Below are 14,640 nucleotides of genomic sequence, written 5' to 3' on the forward strand. Positions count from 1 at the left end.
TTCCTACAAAGCCAATTACCTCCCATTTGGTCTGCTGCTGTTGTTTGATTAACTGTTCCCACAGAAGTTGCTCTTGCGATAGCTAGTAAGTGTGGGATTTGGACCATTTTATATCAATCACACTGCTGCACCCCCTAGAAATATGTGGCCTGAGTGTTAATCAACTGCCCATAAATTGTCATACTACTGTGTGAATGGCTGGGCTCTTATACCTACATATTGAACCAAGGTCTGGACTGAGGCTTTGATTCACGCCACTGCCCTATATAACCCCTAACTACACAACTGAATGCATATATAAATCTGGTATTTTGTTACATTGTACAACTCTTTGCTTTTCTTCTTGCTCTCTGAAAGGCTTTTCTTGCTCACCCTCTCTAGACGAAACATCCTAAGGGGATGCTGGCCTCTATCTGTGGTTTAATTCTGTATGCCCTTAGAGAATTTCCTAGGTCTGAATAGGAAGCGGTAGCTTGACCTCCCAACGCACTGCAAAATAAGTGCTCATTTTTTAGTAACACTTTTAAAACTATGAATGACTATACTTTCGTGTAATGGCATATACAAACGCGACCTCAGATCACCCTGAATTGTAAAAGGGTGTGTGCAACACCAGCTCAGAACTAGGTAAAACTAATAAGTGTGATCATTCTGTGTCTAAATTAAAGCAGGAAGACAAAGGTTTAAATATCAGTCAGCCAATAAATTGCAGATTTTCAGGGTCAAATCCTGTATCAGAGAATGACTCCTTAGGTTAGTACAATTAGTACTACATAGAAATCAGTCATGTGTTAAATGATTTGCATGTATTCTTGAATCAATAAATAACTTTTAAACCGATTGATGATTTCTAAATACAACCCTAAGCTGAGGCTCCATTTTCAAAGAAACATAGAATTATAGAATGATTTGGATTGTAAGAAAGAGACCTTTAAAGGTCATCTAGTCCAACCCCCCTGCAATGAGCAGAGACATCTCCAACCAGAACAGGTTTCTCAGAACCACATCCAACCTGACTTTGAATGTTTCCAAGGATGGGGCATCTACAATCTCTCTGGGCAACCTGTTCCACCACCCTGATCACAAAAAACTTGTATCTGTACTTATATCTAGTCTAAATCTGCCCTCTCTTGGCTTAAAACAATTACCCCTTTCCCTATTGCTACAGGCCTGACTAAAAGGTCTATCTGCAATGGGCTGGGCAGCATCTCTAGAGATAATCTAGTCTATCCACTCCACTCACAGCTAGGGTGAGCTACAGCAGAACGTCCAGTTGTGTTCTGAATATCTCCAAGGATGGAGACTTCACAGCCCCTCTGGAAAACCTATCACAGAATTCCTTTAAAAAAAAAAAAAAGACGAAAAATTTCAGTGGAATTTCTTGTATTTCAGTTTGTGCCCAGTGCCCTTTGTCCTGTCACTGGGTACCACAGAGACGAGTCTGTTTCCCTCATCTTCACTCCTTCCCATCAGTTATTTATAAGCACTGATAAAATCCCCCCCTGAGCCTTCTCTTCTCCAGGCTGAACAGTCCCAGAGCTTTTAGCTTCCCCTCACACATGAGGTGTTCCAGTCCTTAATTATCTCCATGGCTCTTCACTAGATTAGCTCTATTATGTCCATATCTCTGTTTTACTGGGGAGTCCAGAACTGGACTCAGTGCTCCAGATGAGAGGTGCTGTTGCTGAGCAGAAGTTCACCTCCCTCAACCTGCTGGCAATGTTCTTCTTAATGCAGCCCAAGATGTTGTTGACCTTCCTTCCTTCAGCACACATTGCTGATTCATTTTATTAATTTCTTATTACATTGGGATACTTAGTTAAGAATTTAATTTATTCGAATGTGGTATCTTACTAATTGGTGATAAAACTCATAACATTCTTGTATTTCTCTTCAAAATTGCAATAAGGACTTTGAGAGGTATCCATTACTGTGTGTACAATCAAGTGGTTTTTTTCCCAGGGTTGCCTATTTTAAAGTTTCTAAAGGATGTGTCACTGTCAGGGGAATTATATAGCATGCATGATCTTAGTGAACCATGCATGGCATACAGGTTTAGTATGATGATCTGAAAAAGCTTTTATTTCTCCATCTGGCTTTTTATTGACATTTTGCTGGATAGGTACATTTTCCTGCAATAACTGTGATGGTGGTCACATTGCTTGTAATGACATGTCTTCCTTGCTAAAGGAAGGCATGGTACAGATGCATTTCAGAGGAGACATTTTGGACTGGACAGAATGATATAAATTTAAAACTGATAGCTTCACTCCTGCCACATAACACATGTTTTTTGCACTAAAATTTCTTTATCCTTCACTTATCACTTGTATTCCACCACTTGAAAATTCCTTACTGACTCATTCAAGATTGAAAACTAAAGTTACTCAGCTACTCATATTAGTAAACTGTCTTAAAAAAACCAAACTCTAGCATCATTATCTTTCTTCCCTGCATATAGCCAGTATGGAATGTCCTCTATTTTTCATGAAATTTGTATTTATGGATCAGAGATTTATTTTATTTTGCTTTTATTTTTTTGAAAGAGGGTAGAAAAAAGGAAACTCCAAGCCAAATCTTGTCACTATTTTACTGACAGCATGAAATTGTTTTACTGTCCCAGAGGTTAATAGGAAAAAAAAATCTCTTATCAGACATCAAAGAAAATGCAGAATTATCACAACAGCAAGCAATATTCTTTCATTCTCTAATAACAAACGGTGCACGTTGCTACAGGAAACCCATGTACCCAACTTAATAGATAAATCCATAAATAAGAGCAGACTTCTTGCTTTAGCTAAGAAACAAACTGAAAAATATTCTGTATGTGTCTGGAGCCAAACTATATTAGTAATAGTGAGCTTTACTAGAAAACACAGTGCTTTTAAGGGTCCTTCAGCACTATCCACTAATGCATTATGGAAGCTCATAATAGAAAGAACTCTCTGTTTAAAAAGAGCAATACAAAACACTAACAGACCATATTTTCAGTTTAACTTCATAGCTAGAAAGGAAGAAGAATAAAAGGGTTCAGGCCTTTTCAGCAGGCCTTATAGAAAATGTATTACCTAAAACAAAAGTGGTGTGGCTGAGAAACCACTCAGTTGCTGCTTAGTTCTGGTATTTCATAAGCTTTGCATGCACCTTATTTTTTCCTTTAAGATTTCCCAACCTGAAGAGTTGCACCTTTGCACCTTCCTGAATGGTTACTGTAACCACTATCTTGATAGAGGAAAACAAAAGGTTTCTTCTGGATGGATTTTGAAAGAAATGAGTGAGCCCTGACAGTGCTCAAGGATCAGGGATATAGTTCATATTTTTAGGGGAGGTTTCGATGTTACGAATGCTGAGTGCTTCGTGTGCCTTCATAGTTCATTTGGGTAGAGAAATGAGGTACTGGAGGCACCCTGTTCTCAGTGCTTTCTTAGAGACCATTTTATTTCACGTCGCGTTTGGAGGGCAGCAAACTGCCTTCCCAGGACCTGTTCAAAGTTGCCAAACTCCTGCCTAGGACTTTCAGTGCTTACCTTGGGGCAGGTGGCTAAATGCCAGCATTTGCGAATCCCAAGCATCTTGAGCAAAAGGTAACACAAAAAGAATCTATTGAGTATCTCTCTTCTGACCTCTAAGTCTTTGCTTTTGCCATGAATCATCTTAATTCTCAATCGGTACAGGCCTTAAAAAGATCTGACTCGTTTTCCTGTCATAAAAAGCCTAAAAAACCTTCTTTTTGATTCAAGAATTTTATTTCATGTAGGATTTCTCACTTTAAAAATGCTCTATTAATTTCACTTGATTTCGATTTGCTGACATTTTGCTTCTCAGTTCCATTTAGTGTCAAAGAAAACACTGAACAAGCTATCAGGAATTATTCTGAAATTTCAATAATAATTAAAAAAAAAACCCTAGCCCTTGTAATGCCAGAAATGAGCTAGGAATTCACTTTGCTAGTGCTATTACCTTTTTACCTTGAATGCAAATGCAGTCTCTGAGTTTTTTCCTCCAGAACTGTGATATTTAACATTGTTATCACACCAAGAAATAAACAATTGTTTAAGGAAATGGGTGAGAGTTGTTCTCAGTCCTACAGTGCTGAGTCAGTCATGCAGAACTAATTTCCTGGCTGTCTCTGAATGCACATAAAGCTGCTCTGTAGCTGCTGCTGACAATGAACTAGTGACTGGAAAAAGGAATCTTAAACACAGTCACATCTCTTGACTGTTAAAATCCCTTACACAAAGCATGCTGATCTAATGTACTGTAGTAAGCAGCATCCTTTTTTCTGAGTGTTAGTGAAAGAAGTTTTAATACCTGAAGCTGTTGCCAAGTAACCAAATGCTTCCAAAATATATCTTTCTCGCTAATACAACTGTGGGTTGGTTTTTTTTCTGCTAATGAATACAGTTACATTGCAAATGCAATGCTGGATATTGCATAATGGGAAAAATAGCTTAACAATAGAAGATTATCATGCATAACTGAGAATGTCTTTGAAGGTCCCTTCCAACCCGAACTATTCTATGATTCTATGGGGGGAGAATATTACAAGTCACTTAATCAGAAAATCTGTATTTGAATAAAACTGCCCAACATTTTAGAAGCAAGATGAAAATGGCAGTAAGCTATCTTTGTAAAAAAAGACTCCCTTATTTCTTTAACTGCATCTTATAGTGCAGGAAAAGACAACAGCTGCCTTTCCTTAATGTATTATATTTAAAGCAGGCTCATAGATATTTTTGCTTTCAGAAAAAAAGTGCATTTCATAAGATGATCTTTTACAGCACAAAGATCCTTAGAACAAAAACAACAACAAAAACAAAAATCTCCAAACAATCCATGAAAAGTAAGAGAAAAAAAAAAATGCATTCACATACATAGGTTAGCTAAGACTGCAACAAAACAGAAGATGCCCACAAGTAGCAATACTGCTTCTAGCTTAATGTAGATCTATCTATTCTTCAGATAAACTTTAATGGCTGAGAGATGAAAGTGGGAGGAAAGTGCACTCAAATCCAAGTTTGCAGTGTTACAGCCCACACAGGGATGTAAATGAAGATTTGGACACAGGATCTGCTCAGTGAAGCAGAAGGTTTTACTGCCCTCTAGTAAAATGCAGTTACGAAACTGTCTTTTAAAATGTATGCATGCTGAGTAAACCTCTTCAGTTATTGTTACTGAAAATGTGATTAGTCCTGGTTTGTCATCTCATTGTTTCCATAGTCAAAGAGTAAAACATTTACATTCAGTCTAGAATGACTTATTTTTGAATTAAGGAAAATAGTGATAATGAAACACAAAAGTGAGGTCTCTGTGAAATAATTTCTGCATGAACAAATCTTGTGCCAAATTTTCAGCACTGTTATTAGCAAAAGCTTAAGTGGTGGCCCTCCCTGGAAAAAAGCAGAGTTTTCATAGCACAGGGCAAAAATTCCTGAGTCCTAACTACAGGGGAACTTACCCTGTCGTTATCATTGTACTAGCACTAAATTAGCAGCTCAAGAGTGAGCACGATTTGTGTTCTTTAATTTCTGGCAGCAGCAACTCTGAGAATGAAATGACAGCTGAACTCTTTACATGGTGCTTAGATAGCACTGTAGAGAACTGGAAGATGCAGGGAAGTTGTAGATATTGAAAGGTGCGACACAAAGGAAAAAAGAAATAAAATCATAGTTTTGTTGCCACACACATAGCTGTACCATGCAGTGCTGTACTGCTGGATTATTACTAACAAGGATGACATGAAAGGATGTGTGAGGCTGTCATCTTAAAAACCTTACACTGACGGTGATCGTTATAACTGTGTACACTGTGACTCGTTAGGCAGTGCAGTCTCTGCTTCTCAAACGGCAGCAGGAAAAGTGCCTGAGAAAGGGCAAGTACTAACTCAGTCTCACAAAGTACCTAGTGCTTTCCTCGCTGCATCTTGGTTTTATTTCTTTATTTATTTAGTATTTTTTTCCTCAAATGTGAAGTATAAAACTAGCAGGTTTTTCAGGAGTCACGTACCCCCTCTGGGAAAATTATATTTGCAATTCTCAGCATCAGTCACTGAAAGGTACAAATATTCTGTCAATCCTACCACTGCTTTTGTATAAAGGAATGCTCAGTCTCCATATATTCTTATATATATAGATCCATAAATATTCAAATACCTGAGGAAAATGGGGTTGGAAATGGGGGAGTACTTCTAAAGTAAATATAAATTAAAATAAACATGGGGAAATAGAAAGAGTTTATATTCATTCATATAAAAGATACAAATAGAGGATAGCGTTGCTCATTTCTTCTCCTACCTCTTTCCCTCCTGCCAGGAACAGAGAGTGTAGGGGCACTACCTTGTCCAAGGGCCACCATAGAGGAGGGACTTCCTGACCTGTCACTCTATCTTTGTACACTATCCCAAGGTCAACACATAACCTGAATCTAGAAATTCAGTCCAGTCCTATCTTGTTCACTGGTGGTGGTGTGGGATCACAGAACCATGACTGTTTTCCTGACATTCTTTTCTCTTGAGGCCTCACCTGCCTGGGTGAGAAATCAGGCACTCAAGTGCTGTAATACGTTGTTCAATGGAGTAACAGACACAAAAAGAGTAACATTGTTCAGCATTTGTTATGACATGAAGACTCTAATTTCCAATTTAACTCTGTGGATTCTTAGAAAAAGAGGTCTGGAAAGGGCTGTGGGAGAAAACCTAATACAAACTTCATATATAAAGCAGAATCATTTGTACCTCAGTCATTGTTGACAAATGCTGACACTTACTAACCTGTCCTTGAAAGCTTCAAATAACAGCTACTCAAGATACTCCAAGGTCTTCTTCATCTTTATTAGGTAAGATCCCTGATGAATCTTTCCTTTTTACTGCTCTCCTGTTTGCTAGCCACTTGGCTCTTTTTCATTAACTCCTTGGCTAAGTCCTGCTCCCTTAAAGGTTGTTTTACATGTAACTCTCCTAACGGTTTATGCACTAAAAGAATATGGGGAAGAAAATATATTGTTTGAGTTTTCTGTAAATAACAAGGTTTTTAAAACACCATAGTTTTATTTAAGATGTATTTCAGTTAAACCTTCTTAAACAGGAGAACATAATCTCTTAATTTTACAACTATTAATTTATTATGTGTATTTACACTGCCTTGTGCATGATACATTTGACATTCTATGGTACATTTGGTAGCATTATTTGTTACCTTTTTGTTGATTTATTCTTATTGTTCTGGTACTGTGAGCATGTTGGGGGTTTTGAGATATGGGAGTGTTTGATCAGATTTATTTCTACTGAGTTTTGTGCAATTAGGTAAAAGGTGTGTTAGTGGAGTTTGTGTGCATGAAAAAAACTTACTCGCATATTAGTCACTTAGATAAAAAAATGCTTTCCATGATTCTGAGTGCGTCTTCGACAGCTCCATAACCTTATATTTCACCTGAATTCTGAAAGGACCTCTATGTGCAATGGCGAAAACCAAAGATTTTACAGAGAGCCCTCAGAATAGGTAATACACCAACAGCTGTCACCACAGTCTCCTTTAGGATTCTTGTTAATAGAGTCAAAATGTTTTCCTTCAATCTGCATTCCGGGATATGGCCCATATGTCTATATATTTGTGTGGTAATGTAAATAAAAAAGATAGATCATAATGGGTGTTTTCAGCTGAAAGAATGAGAAGTATAAACATCTTAAGTGAAAAAGCTTCAATTTATTTGAGTTTAAGGTCAGAACCTGAACACTGCATTGATAAAATATCCTGGTGAGGCTTACACGTCTTTATTTAATTGCATTGGTTTTGGAAGTCACTATCACTTTTAGATGCAGTTCCTAATCTGCATTTGTCTCTCTTTTTCCCCAAAACCAAATACTATAAGTAGAATAATAAATAGTTAAAAATGGAAGAGAGTCCAAAGAAATTCCATGGATAATTAAAGTTATACTGTGACTGCAATCTGTCTGGTCCATGACTGTCTTTGAAGGTCTCTGAATTTCTAAGCCCTCACCAGATCAAATTATGTGACAAGATCATAAAAAGTTCTGACAGACAGGTTTCTATCCATTTGTTATAAAGATATAAATATTTTCCCATTTTGAATCATATGAAGTTACAACCTTTCGTTGTTTCTTAGGAAAATAAAACTAAGGATGTTTCGCTTCTCTCATGGTTGCTGCATAAGCAACATTTTCCTCCCTGCCCATTGAGTATTTGATTCACAATCTTGTCCTCATGCACAATCTCCTTCATGAACATTTGATGAGGAAGACACTGCTGTGTAAATGGGGAAATGCATATTTGCATCTCTGCTATGCCTGATTTAGTCCAGAACAGTGATTTTCAGCCTTTGCTCTGTAGACCGCTGTGGTTTGCAAAACAGCAAATAAAGAGCCAAGTCCACATATGCTGTAGATCTGTATAGACGTGAGATTTCTGAAGGGGTCCACATGTCTTTTGGGAAATTTATGCAGGTAAACAAACTGAAAAACTCTGGACTAGAAATTTGAACAAGTCACTCTCGGTGGTGTCTTATTTCTCACGCTGTTTTGAAACTCATGTGTTTACTGGATGAAATTGTTTCATTTCATAGGAGGGAGTATGTGTTCACTGAAGGGGCAGGGGCAAAGGCTGATAATGCCCTTGTCTTTGAAATCGCTGCAAAAAATGGGTGTGGAACTATTTAGACAAAGTTGAACAGCTTGAACAGTTGCTTATCTAGAGCTTAGAGGTTGTTGTATTCTTTTCACTCTTTTTTAAGACTCAGTGCTCTGTAATAATAAAAGAAAATCTGATAAAAGACAAGGGAATGATGAAAATTAAATCACTTTCAGGAAAATAGTGAGATTAAGCTTTCTGTATATTTATGAATCCTGAAAGAATGCTTAGATGAAATCAACATCACCAATTCACTCCCCTCATTTTCCCCCATACTGTGAAGTCTTTCTGAATCAGTAGCAAAAATAGGAATGATTGAATCGGTGAAGCTGTGAACATTACAAGATGCACACTCCAACAAACATAAAATGCGTGAGTGCCTAGTGAGCATTAGGAAATCTGTCACTATGAACAATTGAAGGTGACAAGTTTAAATAGACCAAGGAATTCCAGTGTTAACTTACTTACAAACAAGATATTTTCAAAATTGTCATGATCAACATTTTTCTACTGAAGACTACCTGCATGAAAAATAAGCTAATTTAAATTCTCTTTAGATAAATGCAAACTAAACTAAAAAAAAGAAAAAAAAAAAGAATCCTGGGAAAACTATGAAAAATGGAAACAAGAACATTTCTGCATTAATCACTTTCTTTTTTTTGCTAGAACTTTCAAGAACACCTTTTCATACTGTGAGTGCTGGAGAACTAACCCAACATTACAGCCCTCTCATGAAGGTGCTTCAGCTATAAAAGAGTCCTCAGTTTGCTGTTGTACTTTTGAAAGAAAGGGAAAACTCTGTTTGAGAACCCTACCTTTTTCATCAGTAACTTGTGAGAGTCCTATGTGTGACATACAATTCTGAAACAGTTCAAGCCCTGCAGAGAGCAGGCAGCTCCAGGAGCACCTAGCATATTGGCTGGCACAGCAAAGTGGCAAGTGTCAGGGAGCAACTGTTAAAAGCATTAGAAGCAGTATAACTCCACAGTATTTTGTTCTTTTATGAGTTATTTTATCTGTTTAATTCATGGAGAAGGTGGGAAATGAAAATGAGAGCTAAGGACAATGGGACTGTCTAGAGATACCTAATACCACTCTCAGTGTGCAGATATATAATCTGAAAGAAGAAACAGAAATTATGAGTTTTTTTCAAATCAATTCTAATCTTCAGGGAACTGGGGAAATTGTTTTCTGTTACATTTGTGACATAATCTCATCTGCAAGACATTTAAATACCTATTACCCCTTAAGCATGTAACTTCTGCTCATTTAGCTATCAAAATTATTTTGTTGATTTTAGTCTTTCACCTTTAATGTAAAGGGTAAAAATAAAATAAAAAGGAAATCTTTGTAATGCCTGCAAACATAATAAGTGTGAAGTGTCAGAAAGTTTCTCTTTTTCCTACCACTTAATATATTACAGTATAAACCCTTTGTAAATGATCTGTGCACTTTCATATTTCAACTTTCTTACTTATGCTGCATGTTAGATGGAAGTACTAACTTTAAAATTAGTCATCCTAATGTGCACAGCACTGGAAAAAGATGAATTTTTGAACATAACAGGCTTTACATTAAACTCCAGCACAGATTAGATGAATTGTGGAATTATGCCTAATACTCTTAAAGTGTTTTAGTGATCAAACACAGAGTAGACCTATGCTGACATTAGGTCTAACACATCCAAGGTAGACATAATAGAGATCCAGGGCCTTACAGACCTGTGGTTCTACTGGTTTATATCAAAATTTCTACAGTGTAAAAAATCTTGACCAAAAATACCCATGTTTTTCTATAGTCAGCAGTATTTCTGGTGGTGTTTCTGGACAGTTTCTGTGCCTGCTTAGTCCACATTAGGTGTATGTGTCTGCTGCAATACTTTGTAGCCCTCTTACACTCCAAGTAGATTGGACTGCCACTTGTGGAGCAGGTAAATGTCCCTTAGATGAAGCTGTGACCCGTGAAGAGCCTATGCTGGAACTCCTAGAAGGAATTGTGGCCCACGGAGAGAAGCCCACACAGGAGCAGGTTTGCTGGAAGATCTGTGACCCTATGGAGGGCCCACGCTGGAGCAGTCTTTTCCTGAAGGATGGCACCTTGGGGAAAGGATCCATAACAGAGCAGTTCCTGAAGAACTGCAGCCCAGTGGGAAGGACTGACATTGAAGTTTGTCAAGGACTGTCTCCTTTGGTTGAGAACCCATGATGGACCAGGGCAAAAGGATGAAGAGGAAGGAGCAGCAAAGAATTACCAACTGACTGCAACTGACTCTCTTGATTGATTGGCGATAAATGAAATTATTTTTTCCCAAGTCCAGTCTGTTTTCCCCATGCCAGTAATTGGTAAGTGATCTCCTGTCCTTATCTTGACCTGTGAGCATTTCGTCATATATTCTCCCACTGTCCTGTTGAGGAGGGGGGAGTGATAGGGTGGGTGGTGCAATAAGGGATTTTAAACATATGCTCTTAGAGTGCATTTTAAATGCTGTTATTTCAACAACTTTATGTAAAACCCTCAAATATATTTAACTTGCTCTTAACGCTGCTTTACTGGACACTTGTCAAAATAAATTTATGATACAACATCTATTACCTGGTTTACCAATTTGGAATTTTGTCTATGTCTGGCATCCTAAGTATTGATAAAACTGAGGATTTGCTAGGAAAAAGCTTAAATTCTAAAGGCAATTTCATGTCTTTGATCTTTGTGCACCAATCCCTTTAATAGAGATAACGACCACAGTGAGGAATGGGGGTATGCTCCAATTCCAACTTCATACTGTGAAACAAATTGAGGAAAAGGATTTTGAGGAAAATTAAATAAAATATATTGATCTACAGAATATATATAATATTGAACTCAACATCTTATAGTTCAGGTAATATATGATCTGCATTTTTTTGCCTGTTCCAGGGGTGGCTCACTTGCAGACCACAACAGTCTGTATCATCTAGTAATAGGAAGAGTATGATTTCCTTAGGAAACAGGTAAGGGAGCTCTTCACACTTTGACATCATGGAAGTAGGTGCTTTAGGAATACTTCGGACAGACAGATGAGATGGATTTTATACTTTTTCAGAGATTTTTTCTGATCTTTTTTGAGTAGCTTTTCTAATATGAATAGAGAAGTGCTATTTCTGATTTCCATAAAAGAAATGTATGAGTTAAATCTGGTAGTTATTACTATTTCTAGGCTGAATTTTGATCTTAGTAGCATAATGCACTGGCTGTTTTGTAATTAGGTGCCATTAAAAGAGGATGTCTATGAAAATGTTAACAAGGATGGTGGCCAATCTCTGTCAGATTTATTGAAAGCAAACACATTACAAGTTCTATTGTAAATCTAGGTCAAGTAATGAGATTCTCAACTTATTTTCCATAGAACAGTTATTACATTGTGCAGGCAAAATGACATGATACACACCAGTTCAATTTCATCAGCTCTTCACACAACAGTGAAATCACAAACCAGTACTGTTTAAACTTTGATTTATTTCATTGTCATCTATTAGCCTAGAACACATGGAATGTTATAGCAGAATATATATTTAAAACCCTAAGAATTCTCTTATTTCTGATGATATCCAAATATAAAATGTTAAACTCTTCTTTAAGAACAAAACCAAGTATGATTATTTTTAATATTTCCTTTTGAAATGCTGATATTAGTATTTTTAACTACAAAACAGGACTGCTTCTTGTATCTGTTAACTTTCAGTGAGCAGTTCTGAACAAGAAATTTCCTTAGGCTTGGTAAGTGTTTGATAAAAGTTAGAACTTGTTTCCTTTTCATATCCTGAAATAATTAACTATCTAATGTAACTTTGGGCTTAAGGGGAACTTTCTAAGTGCTGGTCTATAGGATAATATTTGCCATCTATCTCAAAAATGTTTAGTTATTTTTTAAAGACCAATTTTTACTTCAGTGTCTGAGGAAACTATTTGCATAATGGTAAATAGTTTTCTTGTGAGCACATTAATACAGAGGTAGGAACTTGTGGTTCATCTTCCTGCACTGATCAATGATTGAGCAATCAGTAGGTGTTTAGGGAATTCATACAGCTAGTGTGAGATGTGGTTTCAGATTCCATCAACTGGAAAAGGGAACTGAAATTCTTTGTTGCTCTTGAAGGCATGCTCTGCTCACAGAACAAGTGAAGAGCCCCACATCCTCCAGAATTTGTAACTCTAATTCAGCTTTATTCTAATTTGTTCCACCTAAATTTATGTGGGAAATTTAGAAGTAAGTTGGGGAAAAAGGAGTAGGTTGTTTAAAAGATTATGCTGTTGAAGAAGAAACTTCTTCCCTGATACAAGTCCATACTCATCTGTATGCCTCTAGTTACATCTATACTGAATGTTAGGGTTAATAAAAAGTTTACTTTTAAGCCTGTAACTGCTCTTGTGTAATAAGAGCACCTTAGATCAAATGCCAACAGCTGGCCATACCTCAAATTCAGCACTATGAGAAATGTCCAAATGCAGGGGTAGTGATGTCTACTGGCTCTCCTGCTGTGTATGGAATTTGTCCATGTACCAAAAGTAGTAAATGCAGTAAATCCAGGAATGGTGATCCTGCAATTTCTTGGTCTGTCATTTCTAGCCTTCTATAAACTTTTATTTCTTTTTCTTCTGCTTCTGATTAGAGCAAATGGGGAAAGAGAAATGTCTATTCGTAAAAGGACTTTGAAGAACAGTGTGCGCACCACTGTAGGGTGGCCCAAAAGTAATAGCTGCAAAAGTGTGGATTTTTTGTTTTAAATCAGGTGAAGATGACCTTCAGATTAGACCCTGGGCATAGCTGTGTGCTGTATTACTCGACAGATGCTGTTCCTGAAAGGTGTTACTCACTGCTTTGTTCTGCTTAGGTGAGCAAAACAGTCAAATTGGGGCTGATGTTTATGCACTGTGTATTTATTTTTGGCATAAATTTAGTTTAATATTTCTATTGTATATATCTCCTGCTCTTTTTATATTCTGTATATAGAGTGCACAGAGACAATATTGTGAAACTGAAGAACAGTAAATCAGTTTGTTGATTTTGGTATAGTTTCTATTCAGAATATTTTTAGACTCTTGAATTAAGCATCTGAATATAAGTTGCATTTTTCCTAAGCAGTTCTATGTTTGGAATGCTGGAAGCAAACCACAATTTTCTGGATTCACAGTGTACGACTACAGATCAATATTACCCTGTCTGAATACATGTTATATCCTGGCCGACTACACAACACAGTTGGAAGCTTCCCTGCAACTAGATTCAAGCACAGATCCCCATTTATCATGTAGGTAAATATATCATTTGAGTTTAAATCATCATGTCTTTATTTTTTCCTTTTTCCTTTTTTTATTTTTATTTTATTTTTATTTTTACTTTATTATAATTATTTATTTTCTGCCCAGGAAAGCTGAATTTGATGACTTGCTGAAGGTTTCAGGAAGCCCCAGAGAAATTACGGCTGCATTTCATGATCAGGTAGTTTGGACACACAGGATTTATGTACTGTAATAAACATGATCTGGCTATCTAGATACGCTGCTGTTTGAAGTTTTAATGGCTAAAGGGCAGGAACAACTACAGGGCTCACAAAGTATATGATGGCATATTCTCAAGCATATAGCGTCCTTTCTGGACTTTCCTCTTGAGCTTTGCTATGAAGAGGGTTAAAGGAGAAAAAAACACATTTCCTTGGCTAAAATTCTGCTCATTTGTAGGGGAAAATATCCAGAATTATATCCTTTCCCTACTGATAGAGCATTATAACTCTACAGTGAGGAACTTGTGCCAAACAATTCTTCTGTTGCAAGGGTTTATAAATAATAGGTCATGAGTTGATACCAGACAACAGAAACACAATAGTTGGTGGCAGCTCTGGATAGCAAGTGTAACCAAAGTGTAGAATTTTGAAGGAAGCTAGTAGTTAGACTTGTTTTTTCAGAACTCCATAGTGGAGGAGAAAAACAGAAAGCGGAGTCAGGAGGATCAGGAAAGTAATCA

At 37.0% G+C, this 14,640-nt stretch overlaps 1 long non-coding RNA gene across 1 annotated transcript in view; it reads left to right on the forward strand.

The window, feature by feature from the left end:
- The window catches only part of LOC115609386, a 54,648-nt gene extending 40,353 nt beyond the window's left edge, over positions 1-14,295 (forward strand). Inside the window, exons 2-6 of the long non-coding RNA XR_003991845.2 lie at positions 9,309-10,984; positions 11,556-11,629; positions 13,409-13,510; positions 13,811-13,927; positions 14,046-14,295. This is a non-coding gene — a long non-coding RNA (uncharacterized LOC115609386). The remainder of the gene's footprint in view (positions 1-9,308; positions 10,985-11,555; positions 11,630-13,408; positions 13,511-13,810; positions 13,928-14,045) is intronic.
- The last annotated feature ends 345 nt before the right edge of the window (positions 14,296-14,640 follow it).

Source organism: Strigops habroptila, chromosome 6, assembly GCF_004027225.2.
Source record: "Strigops habroptila isolate Jane chromosome 6, bStrHab1.2.pri, whole genome shotgun sequence".
Lineage (NCBI taxonomy): Eukaryota > Metazoa > Chordata > Aves > Psittaciformes > Psittacidae > Strigops > Strigops habroptila.